We start from the raw sequence: 14828 nt of genomic DNA, 5'->3' as shown, positions 1-14828 counted from the left end.
CGATCTTGAGCAAACAACAAGGCCTCAGTTTCATCTATAAAATGAGAGGTTTGGACTGAATTATCTCTGAAGGGCCGTGAAGTTGCTGCAGCATTAAGCCTGGAGTCAAGAATTCAAATGACCTGAGTTCAAATATGGCCTCAGACACTTACTTGTTGTGTGACCCTGGGGAAAGTCATTTAACCCAGTTTGCCTCAGAAAATGTATGATAATGGTAATGATAATGATAAATGGTATTTATATTTATTTACAGATGAGGAATCATCTGTAAAATGAGCTGCAGAAAGAAATGGCAAACCACTCCAGGATCTTTGCCAAGAAAATCCCAAAGAGGTTCATGAAGTGTTAGGACTGAAATGACTGAGTAACAACAAATCTCTGAGGTCCCTTTTAGTATAAAGGTTCTATTATCCTACAAAACCCAATTAACACACACAGTCGCTGTCCTGTTGCAGATAACACTTAGGTGGGGCCAGTTGGCTAACTCATAGGGCTTTGGGTTGTACAGGAGATTCCAGTCAGACAAATGGGTGACAAAGGCCAGGAAACACCTAATGAGAAGTGAGCAGACCAGAAGCAGGGGAGCACTCCAGAAGTTAGCAAGACTTTCAAGGCTGGAAAGGCAGAAGGAACTTGGATTGGTGATAACAGGCACAGCACAGGGAAGTACCTTAACAAACTGTACCAACAACAGTTTGCTGCCAACTCAAGCTCCTTGAAGGAAGGGCCGCCCAAGACAAATCACTCCGCCTCACTTAGCCTTAGAGGGCCAGTCCTGACTTTCAGTGGAAAATGGGGCAATGTTATCAGTCTGGGTGTTTCCCATGAGAAATCTCTGGTGGGTCAGCAGCATGAAGTGATTAGAACTGAAGCTCTGGGGAAATCATCAGAGTTGGCTGGGATCCTGGGCTTCTGAACTCTCCAGAATCAGAGATCTGATCAAATTCTTTGGTATGCCCAAACCGCTGGACAATCTTCTCCTTTATTTTCTAAAATGGGTCTCATAACACAGTTAAAAAAAAACAAAACTACCTAGCCATCGCGGCCACAATAGTAATTAATATATAGTATTTGAAAGCTTACAAAGTGCTATATGTCTATATATGTATATACGTACACTGTGTAATGTATATTTGTAAATCTATGTATATACACACACAGATATACATATGTATATGTCCATATATACACATGTATACATATGCATATGTATGTATATTTACACACACACATGTGTACATACTCCTTTCTTCTTTAAAACTTAAAAAGTATCTTCTTCCCAATATCCTTTTGAAGTATAGGTAAGTAGTCTCTCCATCTTTCAGATGCGTAAACTGAGGCTCTGAGGTGAGTGATTTTTGCTCATAGACACACAGCTAGTCAATGCTGGAGTCAGCATTTAAACCCAAACCTCTTGATTCCAAGTCCAGCACTCTTTCTATTCCTCCCCACTAATGTTTCTTATAATTTATTACATCTTATGTGATCCAGGAAGATTAAACAAACAAACAAAGAATCAGCAAAAACGTTTCTCACCGAGGCTAAACATTAAGTGTAGTTATTCTGGCAAAGAATCTCATTAAGCACCGTAAGGAAGGTTTGAGAAATCAGTTAACACGTTATAAAGGCAGGAAGATTTTAGGGTATTATAATTAGAGGTACCATTATCATTCATTTTCTGATCTTTCTCCCATATCACCTCCCAGGCCTAAATGTGCTATGGGCTACTTCTCATCTGTTTTAATGTATTCAAAGAACAATCTTTTCTTTTTCACTCTGAAAACTGTCAGTATCGAGGACAAAGAGTCAGCAGGGTAAGTTTTCCTATCCTGAAGATGAATGCACCCTCTCTCAGGTTTTGAAGGGTTTAGAAGTTTTTGCTGAGGTTGGACTGACTGTTAAAAGGCACCTGATTTAATCTGCTAACAACTTCTGATTACGTAACATAAGCATTATGAAAAATTTCCTTAGGCAATTCACGACAGTTGCTTGTACTTTTTCCCTTTGGAAAAAATCACAGGAAATAGAAGGGATCTAGTCCATTGCTCTCTCTTATTTTATAATTGAGGAAACAGAGGCCCAGGAAGGTTTAAGAATTTAGTCAAAATCACTTAAGTAGTAAATGACAGAAGCAGGGTTTGAACCCGGATTTTCTGGTTCCAGAACCAGACCTCCTTCTACCATATTGTTGTTTCCATGGTTTTCTTTCTTTTTGTCATTTTTTTTCAAAGAGATAAGAGCCTTGGATCCTTAGTTTAAAAAAAAAAAAGATGTAATAAACTAATAAAAAAAAAGAATCTAGGACTGGTCATAAGATCACCCCCTACTCCAAGACCCTTCATTTAACCAATGAGGCCCAGCGGGGTTAAGCTATTAAATGGCAAAGCCTAGATTTACAACCAAGTCAGCTGATTCCAAACTCAGGGCTCTTTCCATGGTGTCTGTTGCAATGTGCTTTGAAATAATGTAAAACCTATTATTTTCCAGCTATGTTAGGCCTTCCATTCTCTCAAAATGTGCCACACACAGTATATAACATTGCTGAATTCTCAGAATCAGTACTCTGTTCTTTTAATCATTTTCTTGGGACCATACCGAGAAGAAACAAGATTCGGCAGTGTACTGGATGTGAGCAAGAGTGAAAAGCTGAGGATGGCAGATGCCAAGTGAGTGACCTGGGTGACTGGGATGATGGTGGTACCACCCTTGGCAGTAATAGGGAAGTTCCAAAGACAGAAGGGTTTAGGGAATAATTTAGTGAAAATAACTTGGTCTGGTACTAGCTGAAAAATAGAAGTTTATCATTAGAATAGATCAGGAACATAAGATCCAGAAGCAAATGAATGCAGAAGTATAGTATTTTAGAAAACTAAAGACCCCAACAGTTGGGGTGAGGATTTGATATTCAACAAACTTGTTGGAAAAACTGCAAATTGGATAGGCAAAAATTAGGGTTAAGCTAATATTTCACATCATATAAGAAGTCTCCCAATTGATAATATTACCTAGATTTAAAAGATCACAATCTAAACAGATTAATAGAATAGGGAAGGAGATACCTTTCACAACAATAGGATAGGGGAAGAGTTCTCGTTCAAACAAAGGATAGAGAACTCTCAATTTTGAATATATAAAATTGAATAGCTTTGGCCGAGGCAAAATCAAAATCAATTGGGCGGAGCCAAGATGGCGGCTGGAAAGCATGGACTTACGTGAAGTCCCTGCCAGGTCCCTCCAAACACCAATAAAAAATGGCTCTGAACAAATCCTAGAACTGCAGAACCCACGAAATAGCAGAGGGAAGTAGGGCTCCAGCCGAGGACAGCCTGGATGGTCGCGGGGTAAGGTCTATCACATGGAACTGGGAGCTAAGTGGAACAGAGTCCAGAGTGAGCCGTGCCCGGACCACCCAGACCAGGAGCCAGGCAGAACAGGCCCTAGTGCCCTGAATCAGTGAGCTGTGGCAGTTACCAGACTTCTCAACCCACAAACACCAAAGACAACAGAGAAGGTTAGTGGGAAACACTTCAGGGACAGAGTGAAAGGTGTTCAAGGTTTGGCCACGATGCCGGTGGCTGTGGAGGTGATGCTTACAGAGCTACAGCTGCAGTTGCTTCTGGCCCCAGGCTTACCTGGTGAATTCCTGGAGGAATTAAGCGGCGGATCAGAGCAGGAGTGCAGAGCCAGCTCAGATCTGAGTCGTGGTCTGGGTTGGAGGTTCTTGGGGGAGGAGGAGCGCTGGTGTGGCAGGGCTTGCTGTGTAGAAATAACTCTGAAAACAACAGCGCAGCCCCTCAAGCTTGGGACAAAGTACTCTATACTCTACAAGCAGTCATACCCCGACAAAAAATTCAAGGGTCAAGTAAGTTGGCTGGGAACATGGCCAGGCAGCGAAAATGGACTCAGATTCAGACTCAGACCATGGAATCTTTCTTTGGTCACAAAGAAGATCAAAACATATAGCCAGAAGAAGTCAACAAAGTCGAAAAGCCTACATCAAAAGCCTCCAAGAAAAACATGAACTGCTCTCAGGCCATGGAAGAGCTCAAAAAGGATTTGGAAAAGCAAGTTACAGAAGCAGAGGAAAAATTGGGAAGAGAAATGAGAGTGATATGAGAAAATCATGAAAAACAAGTCAATGACTGGCTAAAGGAGACCCAAAAAAATAGTGAAGAAAATAACACCTTAAAAAATAGACTAACTCAAATGGCAAAAGAGCTCCAAAAAGCCAATGAGGAGAAGAATGCCTTGAATGGCAAAATTAGCCAAATGGAAAAGAAAGTCCAAAAGACCACTGAAGAAAATACTACCTTAAAAATTAGACTGGAGCAAATGGAAGCTATGAGAAATCAAGATATTATAAAACAGAACCAAAGGAATGAAAAAATGGAAGATAATGTGAAATATCTCATTGGAAAAACCACTCACCTAGAGAATAGATCCAGGAGAGAGAATTTAAAAATTATTGTACTACCTGAAAGCCACGATAAAAAAAGAGCCTAGATATCATCTTTCAAGAAATTATCAAGGAGAACTGCCCTGATATTCTAGAGCCAGAGGGTAAAATAGAAATTGAAACAATCCACAGATAGCCTCCTGAAAAAGATCCCAAAAAGAAAACTTCCAGGAATATTGTCACCAAATTCCAGAGCTCCCAGATCAAGCAGAAAATACTTCAAGCAGCCAAAAAGAAACAATTTGAGTATTGTGGAAACACAATCAGGATAACACAAAATCTAGCAGCTTCTACATTAAGGGACAGAAGGGCTTGGCATATGATATTCCGCAGGTCAATGGAGCTAGGATTAAAACCTAGAATCACCTCCACAGCAAAACTGAGTATCATGCTCCAAGGAAAAATATGGACTTTCAATAAAATAGATGACTTTCAAGCTTTCTCAGTGAAAAGACCAGAGCTGAATAGAAAATCTGACTTTCAAACACAAGAATTAAAAGAAGCATGAAAAGGTAAACAAGAAAGAGAAATCCTAAGGGACTTACTAAAGTTGAACTGTTTTGTTTACATTCCTACATGGAAAGATGATGTGTATAATTCATGAGACCTCAGTATTAGGGTAGCTGAAAGGAATATACATACATACATACACACATACACACACATATATATATATACGTATATACACACACACACACACACACACACGGGGGGGGAGAGAGATAGAGAGAGAGAGAGAGAGAGAGAGAGAGAGAGAGAGAAAGACAGAGAGGGCACAGAATGAGCTGAATATGCAGGGATATCTAAAAAAATAAAATCAAATACACACACACACATATGTGTGTGTGTAGATAGATAGATAGATAGAGGGCACAGGGTGAGTTGAATATGAAGAGATGATATCTAAAAAAATAAAATCAAATTAAGGGATGAGAGAGGAATATATTGAGAGAGGGAGATAGGGAGAGATATAATGGGGTAAATTATCTCGCATAAAAGTGGCAAGAAAAAGCAGTTCTGTAGGAAGGGAAGAGAGGGCAGGTGAGGGGGAATGAGTGAATCTTGCTCTCATCTGATTTGGCCTGAGGAAGGAATAACATACACACTCAATTGGGTATCTTGCCCCAAAGGAAAGAAGGAGAAAGGAGATAAAAAAAGGGGGGATGATAGAAGGGAGGGCAGATAGGGGGAGGAGGTAATCAAAAACAAATACTTTCGAAAAGGGACAGGGTCAAGGGAGAAAATTGGATAAATGGGGACAGGACAGCAAGGAGGATAATACAGTTAGTCTTTCACAACATGAGTACTGTGGAAGGGTTTCACGTAATGATATGCACCTGGCCTATTTTGAATTGCTTGCCTTCTTAGGGAGGGTGGGTGGGAAGGGAAGAGGGGAGAGAATTTGGAACTCAAAGTTTTAAAAACAGATGTTCAAAATCGATGTGGCTAAAATTAGAAGGACAACTGTCATTTGGGCAAAACTTTTTGTAGCCAAGTTTGTCTGATAAAGGTCTGATATTACACACACACACACACACACACACACATACACACAGAACTGATTCAAATATATAAGAACAAGAGTCATTCCCCAAAGATAAATGATGAAAGGATGTGAAAGACTATTCTTTTTTTTTGAGGGGGGAAGACAGGGCAACTGGGGTTAAGTGACTTGCCCAACGTCACACAGCTAGGAAGTAGGTCAAGTGTCTGAGGCGCCATTTGAATTCAGGTCCTCCTAACTCCAGGGCTGGTGCTGTACACACTGTGCCACCTAGCTGCCCCTGAAAGACAGTTCTCATGAAAAACTGGACTATCAGCAACCATATAAATAATTTTAGTGATTAATTATTTTAAAAAAAAAACACAAATTAAAACAACCCTGAGGTTCCACCTTACACCCATAAAAGCCACAAAGATGATAAAAATTAAGGTCCTTTGAGGAGACATGACAGGATGGCCACACTAATGTACTACAGTTGGAGCCATGAACTGGTGCTACCATTCTAGAAAGGAATTTAGAACTATAACCCGGAAGTCATAAAACTGTGCACACCTTTTGGTCCAACAATACCACATTCCAGTCACTTACCCAAGGTCACGCTAGTAGGTAGTGCACAGAATAGCCAGGATTTTATGATTTAAAATCCAGTTTTCTGTTCATATGCTATAATCCTGACCATGCTGATTTGTTTTTGTAAAATTTTTCTTTTAGTTCTGAACTTTACAAATGGCAACAAACATGAAAACTCTACATACAAAGAACAGAAAAAAGAAGGCTGTAAATAAACTGTGAAGCTGCAGTGCCTGGCACGTTGTTGTTCAGCTGTGTCTGACTTCATGACTCCCATTCTGGGGTTTTCTTGGCAGAGATACTGGCTTGGTTTGCCCTTTCTTTCTCTAGTTCATTTTACAGATGAGTAAATTGAGGCAAATAGGGTTAAGTGACTTGCCCAGGGTCACACAACTAGTAAGTATCTGAACTCAGGTGCTCCTGACTTCAGGGTCAGCATATCTACTACGCCACCTAGCCTCCTGGCACATAGTAAGCACTTAATAAATGTTTATTGACTGATAACTCAATTCAGTATATCTTTTCCAAGGCTTCCTCACTTGTCTATATTGCCCTCTGAACCTCCTTTTCTTCTGTGTATCACTCCCCATCCCCACCTCAGCTTGCGTTAGCTATATTTGATGGTCTTTTCCTTACTCTTATAATGTATGTAATACCAAGCAGTGCTAATTTTTACCCTAAGTAATGGCATTAAATCAACTTCACAAGTGTAAGATGGGGGAGTCATTAGTTTCTCTGAAAAAGATGTAGGGGTTTTAATTGCCTCACATGGTAGACAAAGAAGTCAGTGTTGTCTTGGACTGCTTTAAATGCACATGGCTTCTAGGAATAGGTAACAGGTCCTCATCAGACCTTGTTTAGGGTGCTGCGTTCCCTTCTGGGACATTATGGTTTAAGAAGGATGTTGATAAACTGGAAAGTATCCAGTAAAGAGACTGGTAAAGGGCTTTGAGCCATGACATATGAGGACTGGGTCATGGAACTGAGCTATGTTTAGCATGGAGGAGAGAATGACTCCATGGGAACTAGAGAGATGTCTTTAAATGTTTGAAGGGCTGCCCTATGGAGGAGGGACCGGGCTGGTTTTATTTGGCTCCAGACAGCAGAATCACAAGCAATGGTTGGATGTTGTAAAGATGCACATTTAGGCTTGATGTTGGAGAAAAGTCTTGATAATTAGAGCTGCTCCCAAATGGAATAGGTTGGTTAGAGAGGTGGTAGGCTCTGCCTCCTTAGAGGTTTTCAAGCTGTGGCTTTCACTAGACAGTCATAGCCTCTGGCTTAAGCTGATGGATGAGTATGTCATCTATGGATTAGACTAAAGAGTGGCCCAAGTCTCTTCCAACTCTCAAATAAGGTGATTAAATTGAATAGGTCTGATTAACAATCTGATACAGGGCAACTAGGTGATGTAGATAAGCATTGGGCTTGGAATCAAGAAGACTCATATTCCTGAGTTCAAATCTGGCTTCAGACACTTACTAGCTGCGTGACCCTGGGCAAGTCACTTAACCCTGTTTGCCTCAGTTTCCTCATCTGTCAAATGAGCTGGAGAAGGAAATGGCAAACCACTCCAGTGTCTTTGCCAAGATAAAAATGGGATCACAGAAAGTCAGCAATGACTGAACACTAACAAAAACCAATCTGATTAGTTCTTAAATTAGGCCAGAGCTGGGTCTAGATTCTTAAAGCCAGGTGTGATAAATGTCCACAAATATTTTCTCCCATTTTGCTTCTGCTTAACAAAAGGAGAGAAGGTTATTTTAAGTCAGGAAGGGAGTAAGCCTCATTGGTTTGAGCTGTAGAAGTCTACACTTGATCTATACATATGTAACTAAATAATTCTGAGAACAGTGCCAGTCTGACCTTTTGGTAAAAACCAAGAATATAAGGTATTTGAGTCACCTATGGGTTTCTGTTGATGTCCTGCTAGGTAGAGGGATTTCTCTGTTAGATCTGACCGGTCACAGTGGTTCTGATAATTTTCCTTTGGTCAAGAGATTCTCTTTAGCATGTTGCCTTAGGACAAGAATCAATGGAAGAGTTGAGTGAAATGACTGATGTAAAAACAAAAGGCTTTAATTAACAAAACTTAAAACTAGGGCTGGATAGGAATCAGCAACCAACTGACAAATGACTGTTAAATTTTCAGAGGGAGTACTTATACCTTAAATCAGTAAGCCCTATAAATCATGGCTTCCCATACTGTTTTGTTGGCTGTCTAGAATTAAGAAAGTGATAATGTTAATAATTAAGATTAAACTTGAAAAGTGTATCTCTTTCAGACAGTCTGCAGTTAAAACATTCACTAGCATGCCACTGTTAAAACAAACATACACACATATGAAACTGGTCATAGAAAATTCATCTGGGGACCTGCTCCAAGAGAATGAGATCTTCAAATGCACATTCAAACAACAAGAAATATGACAAAGTGGAGTCCTGGGATTTGGAATCAGAAAAATTTGGGTTCAAATTCTGCCATTTGCTATGTGACTGTAGGGAAAATAATGAAACTTCTCATGGGAGGCAATGTGATAACAATGGAGAGACCTTGGGATTATATTCTCTCTTGGATGTTTACTACCCACGTGACTTTGGGTAAATTGATTTTTTTCCCCTGGGTCTCAGTTTCCCTATCTGTAAAAATGAGGAAGACTTGCCCTAGATGGCCTCTAAAATACCTCCCAACTCTAGAATTATAATCCTATAATACTATTTATTGATAACATAATATTTATTCAACAGTGATATTTAAAGGGTGTGGTGGAAATACAAAGATAATTAATAAAACCCACAGTCTAGGTACAAGGGATAGAACACAGAGATGTCAAACTATTGCAATACTGTATATATATATATATATGTTAAGAGAAGACTAGGTGCGGTCTTAAGACTGAATTAAGTTTTACAAGTGAGTTCAAAAGGCAAGATTAACAAACGAAAGACTATTGAACAAGAGCAGTTAAGTGCTAAAATATGTGCTCTAGCCACCCCAGAGGCAGACCATTGCGGGTAATGTGGTCAGAAAAGGCCTCATTTAGGCTACGAAGCTTGAGCTGGGCCTTGAAGGGATGGGTAAGATAGGCTATTGAGAGGGAGACCACTGAGGGCTAGTGAGTCAGAAAAGGCTTCATTTAGGCTAGAAGGCCTTGAAGGGATGGGTAAGACAGGTCATCGAGATGGAGACCACTGGGGGATAGTGTGGTCAGAAAAGGCCTCATTGAGGCTGTGAAGCTTGAGCTGGGCCTTGAAGGGATGGGTAAGATAGGCTATTGAGAGGGAGACCACTGGGGGCTAGTGTGGTCAGAAAAGGCCTCATTTAGGCTACGAAGCTTGAGCTGGGCCTTGAAGGGATGGGTAAGATAAGCTATTGAGAGGGAGACCACTGGGGGCTAGGGAGTCAGAAAAGGTTTCATTTAGGCTAGAAGGCCTTGAAGGGATGGGTAAAACAGGTCATCAAGAGGAAGAGCACCAGGGACTAGTGTGGTCAGAAAAGGCTTCGTTTGGGCTAGAAGGCCTTGAAGGGATGGGTAAGATAGGCCATTGAGAGAGAGATCACTAGAGGCTAGCGTGGTCAGAATTTAGGTTGCAGGGCTTGAGCTGGACCTTGAAGGGATAAGCAGAGGGCAGGGAAAAGGGCATTTCAGGTGAACGCACATGATTCACTCAGACATTTATTTAGACATTCAGACACAGACACTATTCAGCAGGGATGCAGAGGTACTTCCATTAGCTACTAATCCTCTTGATAAGGGAGAGTACATCTGTTTAAGGCAGATGTTCAAATAGAGTGTTTTCTAGTGTGGATTGCTCGGAGGTACCCGTTTGTTCCCTTAATTTGCTTGGCATTGACAGAAAGCTTAGCTCTCTCCGCGTTCAGCTCTAAGACTGCGTGAAGGTAGGAATTTTGTATTCTTCCAAGGCTCAGCCAGATGGGCAGCGAGATGGTACAGTGAATAGAATACTGGGCCTGGAGTCTGGAAGATCTGACTTCAAAGCTGGCCTCAGAAACTTGCTAGCTGTGTGACCCTGGGCAAGTTACTTAATAGCCCCCATTTGCCTCAGTTTCCCCATCTGTAAAATATAGACACATCAGAGAAGGAACGAGCAAACCACTCCAGCGTCTGCCAAGAAGTTAGTCATGAATGAAAGACTGAAGAGTGACAACAACGGGAAGCCGATTTTACCCTGGCAAGAGAGAAGGCAGAGGGATGCTCAGACAGGGAAAATCTCCAGAGTGCTAGGGAGTATTTGATCAGATAAAATCTCCTCTGCTTGGCATTTAACATCCTTTACAATCTGTCCCTAACCTACTGTTGCAGATTTTAATATGGTAGCTGTTGCACTCACTCTACGGTCCAGGCAAAATGGCTTTAATTGTTTCCCTACATACCATTTCTGTTCTCCACGTCTCAGTACAATCCGTCCCTCTGGTCTGGAATGACAACAGCTTCTTCTTTATATAACACTGTGTTATTATATCATTTTGTATTTATAGCAACGCTGGAAGGTAAGTTCTATTATTTTCCTTATTTTTATAGATAAGGAAATTGAGGCAGAGAGAAGTGACCTGCTCAAGGTAACATAGCTAGTAAAATATCTGGGACTGGATTGGAACTCAGATCTTTCCGACTCCAGGTCCAGTGTTATCAGTGTCACTTAGCCATTCACTTTCCCTTTCAGAATCCCTAGTAAAGAGTGTTTGGTGTGGAATTCCTTCTGCCAAGACAAATCAGCACTTTCTCTGCAACGCCCGGTCTTAGAGCAGACACCTTGCATCTACAATCACATGACACAATTTTTGTGTCATGGACCCATTTGGCGGTCTGGTGAAGCCTATGGTCCCATTCTCAGAATAATTTAATTCAATAATATGCATTGGATTATAAAGGAAACCAAAGGGTAGTGAAAATAAAGATGTATTTTTTTCCCATCCAAGTCCATGGGGCCTCTGGAATCAATCAATCATCTGTGTATGTATGTATGTATGTATGTATGTATCTATCCCCCTGTAGAGTTGAGGTACATGTCCAGGTCTGTCTGTCTAGCTCTCTATCTATCCCCTTGTAGAGTTGAGGTACTTTTATGCAGGCTCACAGAACAACTATGTGTCAAAGACAAAACTTAAACCTAAGTCTTCCTGGCTCCCATCAGCATGCCATCTCTGGGGGGACAGCCTGATGATGGCTGGGGGTGCTTATTATTCTCATTCCAAAAAACTAGTTAGGAGAATTTTGTTTTGAGGAAACTATGTTTCTGTGCTGCAAAAGGACTCAAGTAGAAGTCTACCAGGGAGAAAGAGAAAGGGATTCATGTGGCCAAGAACAAACACGGCTATGGGTGTGACAACATCAATGTCCGCCCCTCTCTTCCCCATTCAGTCTGGAAGGTGACCTGCCTGAGTGTCACAGCCTATGTCCTAGTTCAAAGATGTTATCAGAGAACCTGAAGCTTTATTCCCAAAGGCCTCCCTGGGGATCTGTGACTCTGTCTCTGAATTCACTCTTTTGCAAATGGAATAATTCACACTCAAGTCACATTCTTCATTTCACAAAATGATTTACAGTCATTTCACTCCATTCTTTCAACAGTTCTATAAGGTAAGCAGTATCAAAGTTATTCTATTATTGCCATTTTACAAATAAGGAAACCAAGGCTTACAGGAACCGAATGATTTGCCCAGTAAAATGAGGGAGACTTGCCCTAGATGGCCTCTAAAATACTTCCCAACTCCAGAATTAAAATCCCATAATGCTATTTATTGACAACACAACACTTATTCAACAGTGATATTTAAAGGGTGTGGTGGGAATACAAAGACAGTTAGTAAAACTCACTTTCTAGGTAGGGGGTAGATAGAACACAAATACCAAACTATTTTAATACTGTATATCTACAGTAAGCTGGGGCTTGAAGTCAGGTCTCGTCTCCATATCCAGTGTTCTTTCCACTGAGCTATCTCATACTGCATCTCAAATTATGTCCTGGCATAGATGCACATTCTTTACATGATCTTCAGCATTTAATAGCTGATAAGACACCTTCTTGTAGAAACTTTTGGGCAACTGCATTTCAGTCGCTTTTTAGAGAAACAAGCCAGTCGAAAGAGTACGGTACTGACTGCCGTTGAGTCACGATAAAATTAAAGAACAGAACCATCGTCACCTATACTCATTATGTGGACTAGTGAATAAAAATGGAAGAGTATTAATTAGAGATAGCTGTGGGTATAAGTATGGACAGATCTTGTTGTTTGGTTGTTTTAAGTTGCATCTGACTCTTTGTGACCCTTTTGGGGTTTTCTTGGCAAAGATTGGTTTATCATTTCCTTCTCCAGCTCACTTTACAGATGAGGAGGAAACTGGGACCAACAGGGCTAAGTGACTTGCCCAGGGTTACAAAGCTTGGAAGTGTCTGGGGCTGATTTGAACTCAGGTCTTCCTTATTTCAGTCCTCATATTCTACCCATCACACAGGTCTCATGTGGACTGATTATGATGCTTTGTCTATTGAGATTTCACAACGGTCAGTTTGCCTAGCTATAAAAAGAAGTCTTTATTTGTGAAAACTCTTAATCTCTTTTGGAATATGACCAACTGATTAGGGAGAGCAAATTCCATTAGGAGTAATCCCATAACCCATCATAGGGACGTCAGCCATCTGATTTTTCTGTTTCCTATTACGAGAGGCAGCTTGGTGTAGTAAGTAGAGTATCCGACATGGGGTCGGGAAGATGCTCTGCATTTAAGGGCTGTCTCCTGTATTAGCTGTGTGACCATGAGTAAATCACTTAACCTCCTGAACCTCAGTTTCCTCATCTGTAAATGGAGGTAATAACGTTTGCAGAAAGTACCTCGAAACTGTTGTTATGAAGATCAGTTGAGGTAATCATGTAAAGCATCCTGCCCACTTTAAAAGTGGTATATAAATGCTGGCTATCCTGAGCTGTGAAGAATCTGTTGAAGGCTCACTGAGAGTCATCAGAAGCCAGATCACTACAGCGATCATTTGGACCTTCCTTTTGGCAGAGAGGCAGTAGACAGGAAATGGGGGATTGAAGCGTATCTCTTCAGAACTAGGAGCAAAGGGTAAAAGTCATAAAGAAACAAGTTCAGACTTGATTTAAAAAAAAAACTTCTCAACAATTACAGCTATCTAAAAGTAGAATGGGCTGCTTTAAGAGGTCTTTCCTGGGGGTCTTCAAGTAGAGGCGAGAGGTATGTTATAGAAGATTCCTTTGGTGAATGGTTTGGACAAGATGGCTGCCAAGATCCCTTCCAACATTCATATTCTCCGAGTCTGTGATCGGTGACATGTATGCGTTGGGTGAACCCAACCTGCTTTACCTTCTGGGTCCATTGCTGCAGTCTTTCCTTCCTAGGCTCCTTGCCTTGAAGACATAATGCTGAATGAAAACAAAACAGAAGGATTGTGGAATCCTTCCTTCCATAAATTCCTGGCTGGTCCCTGGCCTGCCCTGGGATCTTCTAAAATGTGGTTTCATAAATCCCCCTTAGACCAAGTCAGTTTTCAAAGAAAACTTCCTGAAAGCGGTTTTGTTACTATCAGACCACGAGAGAAGCTGCAAGAACACATCAGAAGGTAATGATGATTGATTGGTTTAATTGGTTAAAGGGAAGGAGGATGTTTATAATGAAGAAGGCTTAGGGAGGGTATGATGGCTGTATTCTAGTTCTAGCTCCCCCACGGAGCTTTAAACCAGAGGCGTTTCTAAGCCCTAACATGGCCAGTGTATTGTTTCAATGAGCTCATTCTTCAAAATGCAGTCAGTGAGCAGCACCTACATGCCAGGTCTTTGTGTCATGTGCTAGGTGTGCTAGCCGCTGGGCCTCCAGAGGGAAAGGGATCCTTTGCTCTTAAGGTGCTTTTATATCAGGTGTGTAGAGAGAGTCAGAGACACTCATCTATATACAAATCCCCTTAATAAAAGGATTGGTTCTATAAAACTTGGACTCAGTCAAAAGGTCACATACAAGGACCTAGAAGCCCATGTGTGGCATCAAGGCAGCAGGTTCCCCACCCCTGGTCTAGGAGAAAGCGCTGGAAGCTGGAGGCTGCAACTGAGAAAGGCCTCCAGCAAGAGGTGGGTTTTGAACTGAGTTAAGAAGGATACTAGGGATAAGAGCTGGAGGTGAGGAGGGAGTACATTCCAGGCATGGGAGACATAAAACTCACAGTACTTGTGTCCATCATGTTTTATGTGTAACTTACGCACACAGTCTTACATGCATATACACATATTTATATGCATATATATATATGTGTGTGTGTATG

At 41.1% G+C, this 14828-nt stretch overlaps 1 protein-coding gene across 2 annotated transcripts in view; it reads right to left on the bottom strand.

Annotated features, from left to right (window-relative positions):
* ELOVL6 (ELOVL fatty acid elongase 6) overlaps window positions 1-14828 on the bottom strand; it is a 158788-nt gene that overhangs the window by 28645 nt on the left and 115315 nt on the right. The gene's annotated exons all lie outside the window — the stretch shown is intronic.

The sequence above is a fragment of the Trichosurus vulpecula genome, chromosome 6, assembly GCF_011100635.1.
Source record: "Trichosurus vulpecula isolate mTriVul1 chromosome 6, mTriVul1.pri, whole genome shotgun sequence".
Lineage (NCBI taxonomy): Eukaryota > Metazoa > Chordata > Mammalia > Diprotodontia > Phalangeridae > Trichosurus > Trichosurus vulpecula.
The sequence above is the reverse complement of the archived record's forward strand: the minus strand, read 5'-3'. Positions and strand labels throughout refer to the sequence as shown.